The sequence below is a fragment of the Heterodontus francisci genome, chromosome 25 (assembly GCF_036365525.1).
Source record: "Heterodontus francisci isolate sHetFra1 chromosome 25, sHetFra1.hap1, whole genome shotgun sequence".
Classification (NCBI taxonomy): Eukaryota; Metazoa; Chordata; class Chondrichthyes; order Heterodontiformes; family Heterodontidae; genus Heterodontus; species Heterodontus francisci.
In genome coordinates, this window is record NC_090395.1 from 37610326 (window position 1) to 37622897 (window position 12572).

A 12572-nucleotide genomic window follows, 5' to 3' on the forward strand; every position below is an offset into this window, starting at 1 on the left:
TTACTGTTGTTGTTCCTCTCTTTCCCCCTTTCTGTGCAGACAGGCTGCTTGTGGTGCCAGAAGCTTGGCTTTATCCGCACTCCCTGGAGGAACCAGCCTCATCAGCCTCCAAAATTGAATACCGATTTTCAAGCGGGACCCCTGGGGACTCCTGAACCACCTGCTTGTTTCTCTTGGACTGCCTGGTGGTCACCAATTCCCTTCCTTCCTCAAGTCCCTTCAGCTGCGGTGTGACCACCTATCTAAACATGCTATCCACGATGCTCTCAGACTCGTGGTTGCTCCACAGTGTTTCCAGGCGCCGTTCCAGCTCTGAAACCTGAGCTTCCAGGAGCTGCAGCTGGACACACTTCCTACAGATATGCTGGTCCCGGGGACTGGAAATGTTCCCGGATTCCCACATGCAGCAAGAGGAGCAAACCATGGCGTTAAGCTCTCCTGCCATGACTAAACCCTTTAAATTTAAAACTTTAGAAGACTGTTATAATAAAAAAATAAATCAACTAAGTCTTGCTAAAACACTAACTTACAATTCAATCCAGTTTGAAAAATACCCACCAGAACTGACTCACCAGTCAGCTGTGCTCTTTGGAAACTCTCGGCTCCCCTCACGCTCTTTGAGGACAGGTAGGAAATGAAAGGAGCTCCTCACTCCCTCCTCACCGAACTCCCTCAATCACAAAACTCTCACTTTAGCAGTCTAATGCAGCCCCAAGTCAGTAGTCCAGTGCAAATGACCTTACCTCCAGCAGGCAAGTACATGGGGGATACACAAGCCCAATGGCTGCAGACCCCCAGTAGGCCCCTTTCCTCCAGAGGATGCCGCCACAGTCATCCACGGCAATGGGGCAGTGCATTGAGCAGACTGCCTCCACCTCAGCTGCTAATGTCGGAATAGCACCTAGACGTAGTGGCAGAAAGTGTAAAAATGAACAGTTTTGAGCATGAAGGTGGCACGAGTGCTGTAAATAGTGTGCAACTATTCGATAAGTTTCAATACATCTTTAACACTTGATGCACTCCCGTCAATCATTTGCTTGTTTTTAGATGAAAATGAAAATGTTCATTTGAGGCCTATGGCAGGAATGCATGGATGTTTGCAAAGCATCTCAGCAAATGTCCAGTGTCCATTTTTCACTGCTATTTGAGCCTTCAGTCTTCAATGATGGCTGTTTGTCGATTGATGATTATTTAGTTTTTCCACTATTGACATATCTTACATTTGTGGTTCTGAGGTCACAACTTAACATTGCTTGCAGTGGTGTGTTTTCAGTTCCATCGCAGCCCATAGAAGAATTCATCTGCCAATCACATCAAAGTGCAGCAAAGCTTCTTTAAGATTGCAGCAATGAATAAGGCCTCAGGTGTATGTGAATATATGTGGAGAATTTTTTATGTTTCTCCTCCCAACGTTCCTTGCTGAAGTGGCTTATTGTTGGCTGAAACGTGCACATATGAGGTTCTCCCTGATGTCCCTTGCATGTCTCTCCATGTCCCTCATATTTATAATGGCATCACTGGCATTGTTGTCCTCCTCCTCACCCTCTTCATAGTCATCCTCATCTGAGGAGGACTGCTGTTCCTCCTCCTGCAGAATGTTGCTATGTCTAAATGCAAGGTTGTGCAAGGCACAGCAGACAATGATTATTCGTGACACACTCTGTGGCGCGTACTGAAGAGCCCCTCCAGACCGATCAAGGCAGCGGAATCACATTTTCAGTATGCCAATGGTGCGCTCAGTGATGGCTCTGGTGGATGCCTGTGCAGCATTGTACCTCTCTTCAGCAGCGCTTTGGGGATGATGTACTGGTGTCATCAACCGTGTACAAAGGGGGTAACCCTTGTCCCCAGAATCCAGTTGTCTACTTTGGCTGGTTCCTCAAAAATTGCTGGCAGCTGTGAGTTCCTTAGAATTTATGAGTCGTGACAGCTCCCTGGGAAACGTTCGCAAACATGCATGATTCTTCTCCTGTGATTGCGAACCAGTTGTACATTTAAAGAGTAGACGCCTTTGTGATTCACAAATACAGTAGGCTGGTCCCAGGTAGCTCTAATGACAACATGAGTTCAGTTGATCACCCTTGCACTCTAGGGAACCCAGTGATGGCGCCGAAGGCCACAGATCTTGCTGCCTGGCTGTCCTCATCTACATAAGTCGAAGAAATCATTAGTTCGTCAAAAAAGGGCATTGGTCACCTCATTGATGCACCTATGGGTCACAGACTGTGATATGCCACATATGTCACTCGTGGATCCCTGGAAGGATCTGCTAGCAAAGTAACTGAGTGCAGCAGTCACCTTGAGGTCATGGGATTCCCACCAAAGCCAAGCAGTTGCAGGTCATGCTGCAGGATCCTACAAATTTCTGTGAGCATTTCACATGACATCCTTAGGTGGCTCTGGCATTGCCTCGCTGACATTTGAAGGTAATTTGTCCTTTTTCTGATAATGCGATGGCGTGCCAGTGCCTGTCTTCAATAAAGCCATTCTTGGATGTTATCATTTGGAGCATCCTCAACTTCTTGTTCTACCTGTTGCTGACATTCAGACATCATGAATTGAGGGAAAAGAACCCTCCTTAGTCTCTCCCTTTGCTCTTCCCGTGCTACTAGACAGATTGGTGTATGAGACCCATGTCGCTGCAACTTTTCTGAACAATAAGTAAGCAGGGCATGGCAATTCAGCCCTCTGCTGCCAGTTAGCTGAAACATTGAGGCAATGATCAGCTCCCTCATATCTGCCTTCAAATTGCAGTCAGGTAGAACACACACCCATTGTCGTTTGTCTCCTCCCACTTTCCTTGCAAACCTTGAGCGTCCGCATAGTTTCCATTATCGTTGGAAAAGATGGTGCGCATAGAATTCAGGGCAAGTCTCCCCACCTTCCAACCTGCTCCTGTAACCTTCCAGCCTGAACCCATCACCCTTGACCCACCCAATGTTACCGTTATGCTTTCCTCTGTTACCATTCAACCTCCCCCCATTACCGTGCATAGTGTAATAATCAATTTATTCATGCCATACCTCGCCCCGTTCCTACTCCCGTTACTATCGACATGCTGACTCTGACCCTTGATCCTCCTCAAATCCACCTGATTATTGTTGCTGAGTACCGTTCCCCTCCATATGAAGCTGTCAAATACCCAACCATAAGCCTTGACCTACCCCACCTACAGAATCCATTTGCCCCATTGTGACCATTCCCTCTGCTAGCCACTACCCTTAATTTGCCTCACAGGTCCCCAACGTTGACAGCACTCATCCCTCCCTTTAGGTCATTGCGTCTATCTTCTAACTGTAATGCTGTAATCAACTCACCAGCCCCTGCAGCCGCCCACATCCAGCCTCAGCATCAATAGCAACAATTCCACACTGTGGAGCTCCACCATGCACCTGATCACCCCACCCTGTTCCCCACCCCCCCCCACCCCCCCCCCACCCCGAGTACCCTCCCCTGATCCTCCAAGTAGACTTTGCTGGTGCTGAGCCTGAAGGCAAACATCTATTCCAATGCTGGCCTGGAGTCAAACATTCATTCCAGAGCTGGTGTTCGTTTTGCTGATGAGTTAAAGAGAGAATAACACAGACCTGGGTAATGAGTATTCATGGCATGTAAATGAATGCAAATCTGTAATCTGCCACCATCTGGAAGGGAACACTGGAATGCCACAAACACAATTTCTCAAAAATATCCCGCTGTTGGGAATCCAAGAAAAGTACTCCCACCTAACTAAATCATCCCACATGCCAATAAATCTGCTCTTGCACAGCCCATAAAATTCCACCCATAGAGTCATTTACATCACTGAAGGAGGCCATTCGGCCCATCAAGTGCATGCCAGCTCTCCACGGAGCTATTCAGTCAGTCCCACTCCCCCGCAGCCCTGCAAGTCTATTTCCTTCAAGTGGCCATCCAATTTCCTTTTGGAGTCATTGATTGTCTTCTCTTTCACCAGCCTTGTGGGCAGCGAGTTTCAGGTCATTACCACCCACTGTGTAAAAAAGTGCTATTCCCCCTGCATCCTTTACCTAAAACTTTCAATCTGTGTCCCCTAGTCTTTGTACCATCTATTAATGGGAACAGTTTTTCCTTGTCTAACCTATCATAATCTTGTACTGTTTTTATTAAATATCCCCTCAATCTCCTTTGCTCTAAGGAGAACAACCCCAGCTTATCCAACCTAACCGTGTAACTAAAATCCCCCATCCCTGTAATTACTCTGGTAAACCTCCTCTGCACCCTTTCAAGAACCCTCACAAGTCTTCCAAAGGTGTGGTGACCAGAACTGGATGCAATACTCCAGCTGGGGCCTGACCAGAGCTTTATAAAGGTTCAGCATAACTTCCCTGCTTTTGTACTCTATGCCTCTATTTATGAAGCCCAAGATCCCCGATGCTTTACTAACCACTCTCTCGATAGGTCCTGCCACCTCCAAAGATTGATGCACGTGCACCCCCAGGTCCCTCTGTTCCTGCACACCCTTTAAAATTGTGCCAATGAGTATATATTGCCTCTCCCTATTCCTCCTGCCAAAATGCATCACCTCACACTTGTCAGTATTAAATTCCATCTACCACCAGTCTGCCCATTCTGTCAGCCTATCCATGTCCTGTTGCAGGCAGTTCATATCATCCTGTTTGCTATGCCTCCAAGTTTTATGTCATCAACAAATTTTGAGATTCTACTCTGTATTCCAAGATCTAAGTCATTTATATATAACAAAAAAAAGAGTAAAAGGTTTCCATGTTATGTGAATGACTGCGTACCAAGTCAGACACATAAAATGCACTACAATGAGAGGTTCACTGCATCAAACTGCATCATTTACTGTTACACTCATGTTTCTGATCTAATTGGTGGATAAATTTACTCCACAATAAATTGCAGGAAGTGTGGCTCTGAATCATGTGTTCTTTGGGCCAGCTTCGTTAAGTGGAAGAAAAGCATCACTTTGAGCAGGGAAGCAAAATTGCCTCAAACGCAATTACCAGGTGACTGTTAGTTGCAAGACTACTCAGCCCAAGGTTCAGGTTTGTGTGGCCACCAAGTAGCTTACAAAGGAGCTGTCTAAATATCTGTTTTTGGCAGAAGCTTGCCTGAAAGGAAGTATTTTCTCCTTATGGCCCATGCTTGGCTGACCCTCCATGGGCAGGTGAGAGGTGTTTCTAATGTTGGATGGGCAGTTGCTGCACACAAATCCCAACCAATAGCCTATTGGTTAGCAATGCAGGAGATATCTGACACCTTGGTATTGACAAATTTCTTTGATCCCTGCACAGACATCAGAGGTTGGTGAGTCAAGGCAGCAGAAAGGCCAACATAGATATTTTGTGAACTGATCATGCTAAGTAACATTCTTCTCAAACTCAGTGGTATGTATGCATTACCTACTGTGGAATAAAATAGCTTACAAAGCAAATGATACCTTGCCTACTGTAAACAAGGTCCAATCTCAGACAGATTAAAGATGCACATGTGCTTATGACACAGAGATCCAGTCCAGAGCACAGGGCATTTGAATAATAGCTTCCCAGATCCCAGTACCACACAAAAAGATACCAGGAGTCAACTTCTGTGAGAAAACAGATCAACTGATGGAGTGCCTGGCACCACTGAACCCAAGATGATACCTACAGCAGTCTCAAATTTCTAACAGCAACAATTTTTTATGGATTAAAGAAATGCAAAGCATAATGCATGAAAAACTGGGATTTTGAGATTTTGGCGTTTTGATTAGGAGAATAGTCTTCCTCATCAGAGAGCTGAAATGAATCAAGAAAAGAGGAGGTATGTTTTGGGTTAAAATTTTGCCACCCTTTTGAAAGCTCGGACATTTTATTGCACAAACAAGAAAGTCTTGCATTTATATTATGCCTGTAACAAGCTCAGGACATCCCAAGTTTCGTCACGGCCAATTAATTATTTTTGAAGTCTAGTCATTGCTGTAGGAAATGCAGCAACCAATTTGAGCATGGCAAGCCCCCACAACCAGGAATGACCAGATAATTTGTTAGTAGTATTGGTGGAGGGATATGTAGACGAAGCTCTTTCAATTCTAAAATTTACAGGCGGGTGGGATGGGAGGTTAGCCAGGTGAAACCAGAAGGATTGGGTCTGGTCCACCTCTTGAAGTCAGTGGAGAGTAAAAATTGGGTGAGGTGTGAAACAGTGGTCTTGCCTGTTTCCTATCTGGCAGATTAAGTTAAAAGTATCCCCGTTGAGTAAGGAGATGGCAAAGGTATGGAGGAGGCTTTCAAAAACTCCATAACAATAAATTTCAATTAACCTCAAGCAGTTAAACATTTATTCTATCTACCACTTAACACATTTTGTATAAGTACAGAGAATACACATAAAAATATACCAGAAAAATTACGTTTTATTCAATCCTTCCAATCAGGTTTCGGCCCCTGCCACAGTACTGAAACCACCCTAAAACAAAGTCACGAATGATATCCTATGTGGCTGTCACCATCAGAAACAACGATTCCTCGTCCGCAGGTATTGGGCCTGATTTTAACTCACTCAAAATCCATTCATTTGCACAAAATCGGGCCCAATATTTTCTTTATTTGTCACCATAAACTCCATTCCCTAGCCAGCTACTCTGTCCCTCTCCCCCATAACTGTCTAAGGCTGAGCCAGACTGTAACACCCTGGTGTCCTATTTGACTCTGAGATGATCCTCCCACTACATATCCAAACCATCACCAAGTCCACATACTTCCACTTCCGTAACATCGGTCGACTCCTCGCCGCCTCAGCTCATCTGCTACTAAAATCCTCATCCATGCCTTTGTTACCTTTAAACTTGATGATTCCAACTTCTCCTAGCCAGCCTCTCATCTTGCACCCTCCATAAACTTGAGCTTATCCAAAGCTCTGCTACTCGTATCCTAACATGTACCAAGTCCCACTCACCCATCACTGACCTGTGTTGGCTCCCAGCCTGACAATGCCTCAATTTTAAAAATCTCAGCCTTGTTTTCAAATCCTTCCATGGTCTCGTCTCTTCCTATCTCCGTAACCTGCTCCAGCCCTGCAACCCTCAGCGATATCTGCACTGATCCAATTCTGGCTTCTTGCACATCACTGATTTTAATTGCTCCACCATTGGCAAGCTATGCCATCAGCTGCCTCAGCCATAAGCTCTGGAATTCTCTCCCTAAAGCTCTCCATCTTCCTTTAAGATGCTCCTTAAAACCTACCTCTTTGAGCATCTGTCCAAATACCTCCTTAGGTAGCTCGGTGTCAAATGATATGTTACAAGATGCCCCACGGTGCTTCACAGGAGCATTACTATGTTAAAGGTGCTATATAAATGCAAGTTGTTGACTATATTACAGGTCAAGGAGTATTATTAGATGTGCAAAGAGCAGCATCTACCCATATACTTAAAAAAACCCTTAAAGGTATCTTGGAGAAAATGCCTATATACCTCTGGAACTGTAAACCTGTTATTTGTCTCCTACAGATAAGAAAATAATGTTGGAAATCTGAGATAAAAATAGTAAATGCAGAAGTCAAACTGCATCTGAGAGGGTAACAATGCAACTATGGAACATTACACCAGAACACCAGCCTGAGGGCATTAAGTTAACCACACATGTAGGACTGGAGTCACATGTAGGATAAAACCAGGTAGGGGATGATGGATTCAATTTCCTGAAGGACATTAGTAAGCCAACTGAGTTTTTAGCGACAACTCAGCAGTTTTCTTGGTCCGACAGTAAGCTTTGAACAATCCAGAAGTTTCCAAAGCTCAAGATGGGATGTTTACTTTAGTTTTGCTCTTTAAATACAATGAGTTGTCTCAAGATTGTAAAATGTACTGAACACAGTGGGGAGCACCCAACTTCAATGACAGCCACAAATAGTACCTTGTGTAATTCCAATGAATTCCTCTCTTAAAATAAACAAGTGGTCTCCCAGAAGCCATCAGTTAGGATAGAAATTTACTGCAGGCAAAAATTGTCAGTCTTGTTCAAGAACTTTACAGAATTCGCTAATGCTTCTAGATAGAGACCATTGAAGAGCTTGATCCTGGACTAATGAAGAGACAAAAAGAGTTGCATTCCTATAGCACCTTTCATGACTTCAGAATGTCCCAAAATGCTTTATAGCCAGTGAAGTACTTTTTTCTTGAAGTGTAGTCAGTGTGTTAATGTAGGAAACACAGATAATTTGAACACAGCAAGATCCCACAAACAGCGATGAGATAATGACCAGATCATCTGTGATAGTGATCTGACATCGCGAGTACTTCTCTGCTCATCGTTGAATAGTGCCGTATGATTTTCTTTTTAAATATCCAGATGGGGCCTTGGTTTTATGTCTCATCTGAAAGTTAGCACCTCCAATAGTGCAGGACCACCTCAGTGCTGCAATGGAGTGTCAGCCTAGATGTTGTGCACAAGTCTCTGGAGTGGGAGTTCAACTCACAACCTTCTGACTCAGAGGCAAGAGAGCTACCAACTGTGCCCAAGATGACACTTCAACAATGAAGCTTAAAATAGAGCTCGATACTGATAGATAGAAACACTGCTCAACAACCATAGCCATTCCTCATGGATTGCAATATCAAGCCAGTATCTGTTCTCAGAGAGTCATGTTGGCAGGTTTACCCAGTCAGTTTGTTGCACAGAAAGCTGAAGTTCATGCACACAGACCAAATCTCGGCATTTAAAATGAAGAGTCTGATTCACTCATTCCAACTCATCTCAGTGTTATGTTATATATTTTTTTAAATATTTGTGAGATGTTGCATTAATAGATTAAGGGCAGCTGGAAACATGCCATCCTGCATCTCTAAAGAAAACTAATTTGCCACCTCACTACAAAACACATTCTTTATGGGCAGGTTGTGACTTTACAACAATGCAAACGCCAAACTCTATGTTCATTCTGACTTAAGGAGCAAACAAAGATTAGCAGAGAGAATATCATGGGTGAAGTCTGGGGAAGGAGGAGTGCAAACTAAGAGAAACAGTGAAATGTGGACGTCTAATGCAAGGTTTAACTGCAATTAGGATTCTCAAGAGATAGATTTTGGATTTTGAATAATTAACTGAACTTTATCTGACATACTGATGCAAAAATATCAATGTTCTTTCCAACTAGTGGCTAAATATGTTAATGCAGATATCAAGAATTAAATTTTTAAAAACCCTAAATTCCACAGGCTTGTCAATTCAGCTTTAAAAAGAGACAGGCACAGACCTCTGTTGCTGCAGCTACAGTGATCCACACACACACACACACACACACACAAAACAGCAACATCAAAACAACACATCAGAAAAATAAAGCAAATACACAAAGCAATGTTTAAATAATGCAGAAGGAAGAAGTTCCAGCAAAGCTGTAACAATTTTTGTTGCTGTATTCATACCTCTGTCCGATGAAATGGTCAGGGAGAAAGAGGCTGGTAGGCTGCTGTGTAACTGAAGTGTGCCTCAATATGAAGCAACAGGAAAGTGTCTTCTGATTACGTTTCAGGGATGAGGATGTGGGTTGTGTTTTATTCAATAGTCACCCGGCAATACAAGGCCAGAGGCAACTCTGTGAAGAATTCAGAAAAGCCCCAAAACAAAAAGCTACCTTAATGCATTTTCACCGCAGTGGATAAGAAGAGCTTTTAAAAGCTTGTTAATTAATAAATGAATGTCTGCCTTACATCTAATACCATCAATGCCACACCTAACAGTGGTTAAACATTTGGCTGGGTTGGATTCCACTGCAGATTTTGATCTGAAAGTTCACATGATTCCTCATTTCACACAAGTTAAAGAGTATAGTAATTCACAAGAATGGATTCTAGGCATGTAGGAGGGATGTATAAATGCTGCATTCAACCCAGGGATTACGGTCATAACTGAGAGAGGCAAACATGTTGAAACAAGGTTTGATTGTACCTGATCTTTTCCAACATTATAAAACATATGAATACAAAGTCCAACAATAAGTGTGACAAAGGTTTGAAATTCAACTATTGACAGATATTACGACCGACCTTCTTTGGCCTCCTTGTCTCGGGAGATAATGGGTAAGCGCCTGGAGGTGGTCACTGGTTTGTGGAGCAGCGCCTGGAGTGGCTATAAAGGACAATACAAGAGTGACAGACTCTTCCACAGGTGCTGCAGATAAAATTGGTTGTCAGGGCTGTTTCGCAGTTGGCTCTCCCCTTGCGCTTCTGTCTTTTTTCCTGCCAACTGCTAAGTCTCTTCGACTCGCCACACTTCAGCCCCGCCTTTATGGCTGCCCGCCAGCTCTGGCGATCGCTGGCAACTGACTCCCACGACTTGTGATCAATGTCACAGGACTTCATGTCGCGTTTGCAGACGTCTTTAAAGCGGAGACATGGACAGCCTAATACCAGTGGTGAGCTCGCTGTACAATGCGTCCTTGGGGATCCTGCCATCTTCCATGCGGCTCACATGGCCAAGACATCTCAAGCGCTGCTGACTCAGTAGGGTGTATAAACTGGGGATGTTGGTCGCCTCGAGGACTTCTGTGTTGGAGATATGGTCCTGCCACCTGATGCCAAGGATTCTCCAGAGGCAGCAAAGATGGAATGAATTGAGACGTCGCTGTTGGCTGACATATGTTGCCCAGGCCTCGGTACTGAGGACACAGGCTTGATACACGCAGACTTTTGTGTTCCATGTCAGTGTGCCATTTCCCACACTCTCTTGGCCAGTCTGGACATAGCAGTGGAAGCCTTTCCCATGCACTTGTTGATTTCTGCATCGAGAGACAGGTTACTGGTGATAGTTAAGCATGGTCACCAATATTGATGGATGGAGCATTTCTGACGTCCTGTCCCATGATGTTCGTTTTCTTGAGGCTGATGGTTAGGCCAAATTCGTTGCAGGCAGCCGCAAATCTGTCGATGAGATTCTGCAGATACTCTTCAGTGTGAGATGTTAATGCAACATCGTCAGCAAAGAGGAGTTCCCTGTTGAGGACTTTCCGTACTTTGGTCTTCGCTCTTAGACGGGCAAGGTTGAACAACCTGCCACCTGATCTTGCGTGGAGGAAAATTCCTTCTCACATGCATTCAATGTGAGAGCAGCAAGGAGAAGAAAATCCCAAACAGTGTAGGTGCGAGAACACAGCCCTGTTTCACGCCACTCAGGATAGGCTGAATTGTGCCTTTCATATTGTCATGGAATGAGGTGATGATACTTCATAGCTTTGGACATCCGATCTTTTCTAGTAGGCTGAAGGGACCACGTCTGCTGACGAGGTCAAAGGCTTTGGTGAGATCAATGAAAATAACGTAGAGGGGCATCTGTTGTTCACGGCATTTCTCCTGTAGCTGACGAAGGGAGAACAGCATGTCAATGGTCGATCTCTCTGCACGAAAGCCACACTGTGCCTCAGGGTATACGCACTCGGCCAGCTTCTGGAGCCTGTTTAAAGCGACTCGAGCGAAGACTTTCCCCACTATGCTCAGCAGGGAGATTCCACGGTCGTTGTTGCAGTCACCGCGGTCACCTTTGTTTTTGTAGAGTGTGATGATATTGGCATCGCGCATGTCCTGTGGTACTGCTCCCTCATCCCAGCACAAGCAAAGCAGTTCGTAGAGTGCTGACAGTATAGCAGGCTTAGCACTCTTAATTATTTCAGGGGTAATGCTGTCCTTCCCAGGGGCTTTTCCGCTGGCTAGAGAATCAATGGCATTACTGAGTTCCGATTTTGTTGGCTGTATGTCCAGCTCATCCATGACTGGCAGAGGCTGGGCTGCATTGAGGGTGGTCTCAGTGACAGCATTCTCCCTGGAGTACAGTTCTAGGTAGTGCTCAACCCAGCGGTCCATTTGCTCGCGTTGGTCAGTGATTGTGTCCCCTGATTTAGATTTGAGGGGGGCGATCTTCTTCATGGTTGGCCCAAAAGCTTTCTTAATGCCATCATACATTCCTCTGATGTTTCCGGTGTCTGAGGCCAGCTGAATATGACTGCATAGGTGTTGCCAGTAGGCATTTGCGCAGCGCCTGGCTGTTCTTTGTGCAGTGCTTCTGGCTGTTTTAAGTGCTACGGATGTTAACTCACTGGGGACTTTCTTGTAGTTCAGCAGTGCAATGCGCTTAGCGGCTATGACAGGCTCCAGCTCTTCAAAGTGAGATTGAAACCAGTCTGCATTCCGCTTCACGCGTTTGCCATAGGTGCTCATAGTTGACTCATAGATGGTGTCTCTGATGTGGGCCCACTTGGTCTCTGCATCCCCTGTGGGAGTGTTTTGAAGGGCTTTTTCAAGTGAATTTAGAAATTTTTGTAACAGCTGTGGATAAGAAATTCTGCTTGTGTTGATGCGTGGGCAGCCCTTCTGCTTGGAGTGATGTAGTTTCTTTGGTTTGAGTCTAACTTTGTTGCACACCAGGGCGTGGTCGGTGTCGCAGTCCACACTGTGGAAGCTGCGTGTGGTTTGAACGCTGTTTAAAGAGGCTCGCCTTGATGAGGTCCAGTTGGTGCCAACGACGTGATCTTGGGTGCCTCCAAAAAACCTGGTGACAGGGTTTAGAATGAAAGAACGAGCTGGTGATGCAGAGGTTATGATAGGTACACAACTG

At 44.9% G+C, this 12572-nt stretch overlaps 1 protein-coding gene across 1 annotated transcript in view; it reads right to left on the reverse strand.

The window, feature by feature from the left end:
- LOC137383832 (alpha-1,3-mannosyl-glycoprotein 4-beta-N-acetylglucosaminyltransferase C-like) overlaps positions 1-9450 on the reverse strand; it is a 305702-nt gene extending 296252 nt beyond the window's left edge. The window contains exon 1 of the mRNA XM_068057107.1: positions 9392-9450. The gene's annotated coding sequence lies outside the window, so the exon portion shown is untranslated. The remainder of the gene's footprint in view (positions 1-9391) is intronic.
- Positions 9451-12572: the final 3122 nt, after the last annotated feature.